General features: G+C 34.5%; 2 long non-coding RNA genes across 2 annotated transcripts in view; one reads left to right on the forward strand and one right to left on the reverse strand.

The window, feature by feature from the left end:
- Positions 1 to 7,770: 7,770 nt before the first annotated feature.
- LOC108370439 (uncharacterized) overlaps positions 7,771 to 9,089 on the forward strand; it is a 9,249-nt gene continuing 7,930 nt past the window's right edge. The window contains exon 1 of the long non-coding RNA XR_001848632.1: positions 7,771 to 7,855. This is a non-coding gene — a long non-coding RNA (uncharacterized LOC108370439). The remainder of the gene's footprint in view (positions 7,856 to 9,089) is intronic.
- The window catches only part of LOC108370438 (uncharacterized), a 12,935-nt gene continuing 11,647 nt past the window's right edge, over positions 7,802 to 9,089 (reverse strand). The window contains exon 3 of the long non-coding RNA XR_001848631.1: positions 7,802 to 7,888. This is a non-coding gene — a long non-coding RNA (uncharacterized LOC108370438). The remainder of the gene's footprint in view (positions 7,889 to 9,089) is intronic.

Consider the following 9,089-nt stretch of genomic DNA (forward strand, 5'->3'; position numbering starts at 1 on the left):
TGGCAGGATAGCTATTGGTCTGTAATTCCGTGGATCGTATTTGACTCCGGCTTTAAAAATAGGTTTTATGACATAATTTTAATGCTTTAGGTAATGTGCATTGAGCTAGGCTAAGGTTTATGAATTTTGTTATTACAGGGGCAATAGCGGTTGATATTGTTTTGAGATCTTTTGGCCGTATCCCGTCAGCTCCAGGGCCATTTCTTGCATCAAGCCTTTGCAATATCGCTAGTATCTCATCATCACTGGTTTCCTTGATATATATTGAGCTGGGTATCTTACGTTCCGGTATATTAATAGACCTAATATCACAGTGGTGGATTGCAGTTTTTGTATTCCTACTTAATGTTAATGCAAAGTTATCACAAATAGTCTTAATGTTGTTATTTTTAAAGTGTTTAACAATGAGTTCGTCCGAACTGATGCTCTTACGACCAATAATCACGTTTATTAGCTGCCAAGTTTTTCTCATGTCATGCTTGCACTCTGAAAATTTGTCTTGATAGTAGTTATTCCGAGTTCTCTGTATGTCTTTGTTGACATAATTTCTGAATTTCTTATAATGTAATTCTATTTTTTTGTTATTAGGCATTGTTTTCCATTTTCTATATAAATTATCTCTACTATGACACAAAGCTTTTAATTCGTTTGACATCCATTTGTTCGTTTTTCTCCATGGACTGTTCTTATGGCTAATTACCGAGTTTTCATATATGCTCTTAAAAGTGAGTTGTAATTTTTCGCACCTTTTGTCTACATCAGTTGACATGAGAACATCGCTCCAGTCTACTTTACCTATCTGCTCAGTAAATTTTTTGGTGGTTATTGTATTGTAAATAGTTGCTCGCCTTTCGTACACTCGGTGTGCTGATTAAAAGTTATGCTACATAATAAAGAGCAATGGTCTGTTATATTTGTTTGTATAACACCACCTAATACGTCAACGGCCCTACTCGTGATAAATACGTGGTCAATGCACGTATGTTTGCCTCTCTTTAAATCAACTCGTGTGTATTCACTTATTACTTTTTGCATCCCGCATGATGAGAGCATGTCTAGGTAGAGATTTACATTGCTACTATTAGCATCCATTATATTTATATTTATGTCACCAATTACTACTATACACTCCTCTTTGTTTGCCTTTTTCAGTATATTCTCAAGTTCATCAACGAATATCCGAACATTGTTTTGCGGAGGCCTGTAAATAGCGTGCAAGGTGCATGCAATGTTGTTGTTGCTGCCGGCTATTGTTATTTCGATAGTCTCAAATGAATTTGTAGTGTATGAAATGCGTTGATAACATAAGTTCTCCCTCACGTATAATTCTATCCCTCCCCCGCTTTTCTGACTCCTGTTCAAGAATTCTACATTAAAACCATTAATACCAAATAGGCTTTGCTCATCATTCGTGATGTTTGTTTCGACTAGTACCAATATATCAATTCAGTCAATAAGCTTATCAATTTCTACTCGGAACGCGTTGAAGTTTCTTCTTAAAGAACGAATATTTAAACAAATACATTTTAAATCATTTCTTGTGAAGTTTTTTTTTATCAATTTCGGAAAATGCTTGGAATGTTTTGCCTACAATATTGTTCATTATAAAATAATTATTCTGCAATAGTGTGAGTAAGTGGTAATAATAATAAAATAAATCCTGATATATAAAGTGAAAATAATAAATATGAATAAATAAAAAAGAGAAAAAAAAGTGAAAATTTAAAAAGCAATGTTAATGTGTATATGACCTAATTTATCAGGTCAATATCTAAATATGAATTAATGTAAGCTATTGTGTTATTTTCACTCTTTTTTGCTAAAATACGACCCCCTTTTACCCATATAAATTTCCAATTGGACGCCTTTGCCTTATTTCTAGCGGTCCATAGCAGACGTCGATTTGTTTTTGTCAGATCGTCGTTGACGTACACACGTTTTTCAGCGCTGTTACTATGGTGTTGTCCTCCTTCATCTAGTTTGTTAGCGTAGAGCTTCATTCCACGTATTTTCTTCAAGAGCTCATTCTTTTTCCGGACAGACGTGAATTTGATGAGAATGTTTTCCCCTTTGCCTCTTATGCGGTAAACATCTTCCCATCGCTTACACTCAGAGTAACGTTTGCAAAGCTTGCGATGCGTTGCACAACTTTATGGAGATTTTCATTTTCTTTTTTGTTGACATTTCTTACGACATTGTTTTTTCTCAAAGTCTGTTGTTTCTTCTCATTTACGTTCCGTTCCAGTGCAGATATGCGAATGTCTTTTACATTACATTTTTCATGCAGATCACCAATTTGCTTCGTCAAATCGGACATCTTGTTTTCGAACATGGAGGTTATATTTTTTAATTCATTTCTATAATCAGTCTGTGATTGCACAAGGTTTGCGGCCATATCTTCAATCAAACGTTTTATGTCCTTTGTAACTGCCTTTAAGTCACAGATATCCGATTGTACACCACTTCTGATGAGAGTCATTGTCATCAGTTTTTTGTTTATCATTTTCTACCAAAACTGCTTCGGCAGACTGGATCGAAGAAGGCTTTAGTTTTGTAGATAGCTGCTTCGACGGTCCTTCTGCTAGTGAGTTTGACGATGATTTTGACCTTTGCCTGCATTTGGGACATCTCCAGTTTCCGCGCCGGTCGGAGCCCATGATTAGATAAGTGGTGTCAGAAATTGTAGTGCATGTAGAGAAATGATACATGTTTTTGCATCTCACGCACGTAGCATATTCACCATTGGCGGGCAAGGGCTCCTCGCATTCCCCGCACGCAAATATTCGTTGCGTTCCAGATGCTTCACGATATTCACGAAATTCACGATTTGCAGGTTTTTTTTTGCAGGAAAGCGTTCCAGGTGCCAAAAAATCTGCAAGCCAAACCACTTTTGTGAGAGTAACTTGCTCTCTCTCTTAGTCAGAAGTTGCAGGTTTTAGTCGGAAGTTTTTCTTCCTGCAAGTTCATGAAAAGTGTCAAACTATCAGCTGTGCTGTCAAATAAAAATTCAAAATAGAAAAAAAACACACAGAAAGTTATTTTAATTTGGCCTAAATAAATACAACATATATCGAAATGGAAGCAAAAAATGATGCAAATGAACATGTAAGTAATTATTCGTATTTGCGTATGTATGTATATATTAAAATTAAAAAATTGTTTAGCCAAGTTCTTCCGCTTCTGTACAAGATGTGGACATTTTCAACACCATTGTGGCGGAACTTGTGGATTCATCAGAGGAATCTGATGACGATGTGTATGAGCTTTTGGTGGGCAATTCTGATAGTGAAGATGATGCCATACTGGAAAAGATTCTGCAATCGAGTGAGAGAAAAAAAAGAAACTCCATAAAAAATTATTTTGAAAGAGTTGTGCCCAAATATAGTAGGGAAGAGTTCAAGACACATTTTCGTATTTCAAAGGATTTATTTGAAAATTTGGCAAGTAAATACGAAGCAAGCGATTTATATAAAAGCCTATGCACTGAAGTATGTTTTTCTGCAGCTAAGCATTTGGCTTTATTTTTATGGTTTGCGGGCCATGAAGCCTGCAGCTTCCGTGATTTGTCGGATCGCTTCAACGTAACCAAATCAAGCGTTTGCCGTGTAATAGAAAGGGTTACGAAGTACATAAGTAGCATAAGTCTCGACGTCATAAAATGGCCAAGCAATGTAAAAAAACAAGAATCTGCCAATTATTTTGCTAAATTCGGTTTTCCAAAGGCAATAGGTAAAAACAAGAACGATATATGTACATACATGTGGAATATTGTATTAATTCTTACCAATATTATCTTTGTTAATTTATCTTTCAAAACAAGGTTGTATTGATGGGACCCATATTGTGATCGACCCACCCTCAGAAAGAAAAGATGACTATATTAATAGAAAAGGCAACGTAACTCTGATCATGCAAGGAATTTGCGATGAGCACAGGAAGTTCATCAATGTTTTTGTAGGATTTGCGGGGTCAAGCCACGATAGTTGGGTTCTTCAGAATTCCCCTATTTACAGAAATTTAGCATCAGCATGTGGAGGTAATCTTCATTTCTCTATTATTTATCAGTTATAAAATCATACAAGCATTCATGTATAAAACTTTGTACATTTCAGGTTACTATTTGCTTGCAGATTCAGCTTATCCCTGCAGCGATTTCATTATAACGCTTTACAAAGACAACGGACATTTGAGCCATGACCAAAAAAGATTTAATATGAGCCTTAGCAAAGGTCGCATTGCAATAGAACACACTTTTGGTTTATTAAAGCAACGGTTCAGACAGCTTTACTATTGCAAATTAAGAGGCATTGACAAACTTTGTCGCTTTATAGGAGCGTGTTGTGTTTTGCACAATCTTGCTGATGTAGACGACTTGAGCTTATAAGCGAAGTTGAAAATGAAGGCCAATTCGCAAACGAGGAAACATGGGAACCAACCAGAAGTAACCGTGTTAGGGACCAAATTTGTCAAGAAATCCGACTACGCAATCGGCAATTATAAATTAAGGTTTACCTACCATATAAATGCAAGTTTCAAACATTGAACACATTTGTGTTGTTCACGCTTGACTGGTTATCAGGTTATATGGTTTTTTTTTTTATATATTTTATACAGTTTACAACAAAACATTTATATTAAATTATTTCAAAAACTCAAATTTAATTCAATTACAGTGCTTGTATATTTAATTACTTACATATACAGCAGACGCTCATACAAGTGTTTACGTGTGTATATTTTTTTTTAATTCACAATGTTTTTCATGTTAACATTTTTTCTTATTTTTCATAAAAGTATTGTTAATGCTTCAACCAAAACCATATAAATCAAAATTATAAAAAATGTTCATCAAAATTTCAAACTTTTTAATATGAATCTTTAGAACTTTTTTGCGTATTTTTTGAAACTTGAACTCTTGAACACTTGTATGACTCACTGTATCTAACTTCTTATATGTAGTTACTAAATTATCCAAAATAAAAATAATTAGTAATTATCATTATAATTATGCTTTTGAATCATTATTTCCAGTAGCTCTAATTTCTTTCTCTCCCTTTCTTCTTTTTTTTGTTCCCTTTCCTCTTTCCTTTTTAAAAAATCTATAACTTTTCCATGAAATTCTTTTCTTTCTTCTGCCATTTCACTCAAGGTTTTTTGCAGCTGGTCATTGGAACTCGGTCTCTTCCGCTTCCTTGAATAACTCGACACATCATCTTTAAAAATATAGTAAATTGGTTTTTATTAATTTAATATTGGGCATTATGAATCAAAGCTAATCAATTGCTTTTTCTTAAAATTTCAGACCTTTTACTTAAATTTATTTGAATAAATCGAGTAAAAGGTCTGAAATTTTAAGAAAAAGCAATTGCTTAGTTTTGATTCATAAGGCCGATCATGTACATATCGTCTGTGATACTGCAAAAAGTACTATTGTAAACGGTCTATAAATTAATGGTAAAAAAAACCTGTGATTAAAGATACATGAATGTGCGTATTTAAGAAATATACCTGCTTGGTCATTTTCCGATGTGAGTTCGGCATCGGACTCATTCAAATTGCTGGTGTCCCCGCTTGTATCCACCTGGTTACTTTCCCAGAGGAATACCGGATTCAATGAGGCCTTTTCCCCCAACATTCCATCCAGTTCGCTAATAAATAATAAAAACAATTTTAAAATTTAGTGCAACGAAAATAACTATAAACCATTTCAAACCTCTGATAAGGACAACTTTGTCGACTTCTCCCGGTCTGCGCGTTATTTAAAATTACTTTTTTGTATGTTCGTTCAAGGCTTCGAAATTTATTTTCTATTTGTACTGCCGTTAAATTGTAGCCTTGCTCTCTCATGCTGTCCTCAATTGCTTTCCACATCTTCGTTTTATTGCGGAATGTCGCAGATTTCCCAACCTTGGGACGAATTTCCTCTATCACATGTTTCAAATGTTCGCCTTTTCTTATGGGAATATAGTCATCCTCCGAAAATTTAAAATTAAAATTTCATGGAGTTTGTTAATAACATTACTTGCCAGTTGCAGAGGTCGTCAACTGTATGGAGTGCGTGTCATCCACAGGCGTGATGTTGTCAGAGTCAACCTGCATTCCATTTTATATAATTGCAAGTTAAAACAATATTAACTTATAGTTTATTAAATGTACGGAAATTTTATGAAAGTAGGTATACCTTAATTGTTTGCTACTTACCCACTTGGGAAAAGACCACCTCGCCGAAGGAGCAGCCCTGCGATTCCAGCACACCGTCTGCAACTTTTCGCATAAATTCGGGATCTGAAAAATATCAACACACGTATGTATGTAGTAATAAATGGCAATTATCATAATTTAACTTACCTTTTTGAATTCTATTATATGTTTGTGGCGAACAAGCACCTTGAATTTGATTTTCCTCCATTTTTTATGTTTGGCGCTTGTATTCCTTTTGTGCCGGCGTAATTTTTGACAAATAGTTTCTAGAGGTGGAGAAAAATCGATGGTAACATCGATAATCAGATGTTACTTCTAAGCTTCTAACATCGATGTTGTTTCTCAACAATTTCAGTCTCTTAAGCCTTTTTGCTACAATTTTATTAATTGTAGTAATTTAAAACATAAATTATTGAATTGCGGAGGTGTTAGAGACTTGGAGTGTTGAAGTACATGAAGATATCATGAATAAATGTTCGCAAAGTAACGGTGTTTGTTTTATGTATAGATTTCATGAGTGCGATATATGTATAAACATAAATTTTAGTGACTTTTGGTAGAAACCCAAAAAAACACGTGGGGTGGAAAATGCAAAAATGTTCTATTTGTTATGAAAAACATATGTACACTGGCGATCAAAAGTGAGTACATTGTGTTTTTTTCTTAAATATTAGCAATGTTTTCAAGTTAAAATTTTTGGACTTTTTACCATATAAAAGGAAATTTATTATAGAATAAAATGCGCAAGACCGTTTGCAAACAAAATTAAAAAAATTAACGCTATAGTTTATAAATTGCACTTGTTATATGCATAATATTGCAAAATCCGTCACTTGAAAAACGTTGCAAATATTAAACAAAAAACACCTTGCACTCACTTCTGATTGCCAGTGCATATAGTGAATGGCAGAAATAACTCAAAAAGTCCTACGCAGAAGAATTACATGCAAAAATACTGTAAACAGCGTAGTCGGAGTTCGAGGTATGACGGCGCAAACCCGATTTATTATCAATTTTTAAAGGACCTTTTTGTGAAAACGTACTTTAAATATATGAAATAAAATACTAAACTATATATTGTTATGAATATTTTTTAATTAATCCAATTTATTCACAAACGAAAATTTAGAAAGGAGAAATGCTTTGGGGAAGTTAATATCTAGCCTGATTTTCAAAGTTTCAAAAAATATCGATATTTCATCGACGTTTATCTTTCAATCGATGTTTCTCCAGCTCTAATAGTTTGACATTTAAATCGTTGCAGGAAAAGTGGTTTTTCGCGTTCCAGATGACTTTTACTGTTTCGCTCTCGCTCCTCTCTTTCCAGAGAGTAATTTTGTTATTTGACAGTTTTACAGGTTTTTACACGAAGTTACCTGGAACGCAACTATTGTTTTGTCCAGGTTGCTGTTTGGCATTGTTGTTTAGGAAATTTGTTTGTATGTATTATACTCTATGTATGTTTATTTATTAAAATATTATTTGTGAGCCTACTCAAAACACGTCTACTCGCTATGCATATACACTTAAAACAGTTCCTGAATTTTCAAACGTAAAATTGTCATTTTGAGTACATTCTCTTATAGGATCTCTCTTTCTTTTTTCAATATTTCGACACTCTGATGTTGGGGAATGTACTTTGAATGTACTAGCAGTATAGAGGTATTACATATATGTTTATAAGATACTGTTATGAAACTTCGATCACCCTACTAATCCCCTACTTGAAAGTGTTGTGCAGCTGCTGAGAGACTGGAAGGTTCGCAACGGTTTTGTCGTATGATTAAGCAACAGCAGAACTTTGTGCGGAAGTAGCGGAATATTATTTGTTTTGTGTTTTCTTTATAAGCAATGTTCGCAATTAAAATGAGTTTAGTTGCAGTTTAGTTCTCAGCCACACCGCCTTTTACTTTAATTAGGCTCGCCGAAAACAAACTCCTCTCGGGAACCAAACCAGTGTAGAATTTTCGCTACACTGGTGTCAGGTGTGGGGTGATAAAATATCACCTATTCGAACAGACTTGAGTTCTCGCCATGCCAAATAAATCAAAGGAGTTTAACCAACTCCAACAGCAAATACAAAAGGAGTTACAGAAGCAGTTCTCCGGGTTAACCGAATCGATGAGCACTCATTTAACTACAGTTCTGTAAACACAGCAGTCTGAACAGCAACGCGAATTACGAGAGTTGAGGAGTGAGTTCAAATCGCTTACCGAAGGCTTCGAAGCGAGATTTTCAACGCTGCAGTCTACTGTCATTCGCTTTTCGGCTGGAATTACATCGATTTTGGAACAATCTTCCTCTTCAGAAGAACCAATGGAAAATTACGGGCAATCAGCGCCAGTATCATTTACAACAATTATGGGCAAAACGCTACTCGCGAGTAGCGTCTGCGTCGCAGCACTTATACGTATACAGAAACGGCGCAGCGAATTTCAATTCAGTCTGCTTTCAGTTTTCATGAGAGTGACACCATGCTTCGCCGTTGAATATTTTTATTCGTAATTTCAGCGCGTTGTTGCCACCTATATATGTAACAATGCCCAAAATGGCTGCGTATGAGTGCCAATTACAGTTTTCAGTTTTAAGAAAAGCCAATAATGCCCAATGCTTGTTATGTGGTAATACGACTACTTGGAATCGTACTTTTAATATAAGGCGACATTATTTGTCATGGTAAAAAAGTCAAACTGCCGAACTGTGTAAACCAATTTAAAGTTTTTTGTAATGGGTTTTATGTATATATGTATGTACGATACGGCAATTTAATATATTTAGTATACTTTATTGAATACTGAGTTTTTTACAAAGTTTAGAAATTTTAAATTCGTGAATTTTGTTGTTGAATAAACTATCATTTTTTAAAACATTAGTTTAATGAAATTAAA

The sequence above is a fragment of the Rhagoletis zephyria genome, unplaced genomic scaffold (assembly GCF_001687245.7).
Source record: "Rhagoletis zephyria isolate East Lansing unplaced genomic scaffold, Rhagoletis_zephyria_1.1 Rzeph_scaffold_04229, whole genome shotgun sequence".
Taxonomy (NCBI): domain Eukaryota; kingdom Metazoa; phylum Arthropoda; class Insecta; order Diptera; family Tephritidae; genus Rhagoletis; species Rhagoletis zephyria.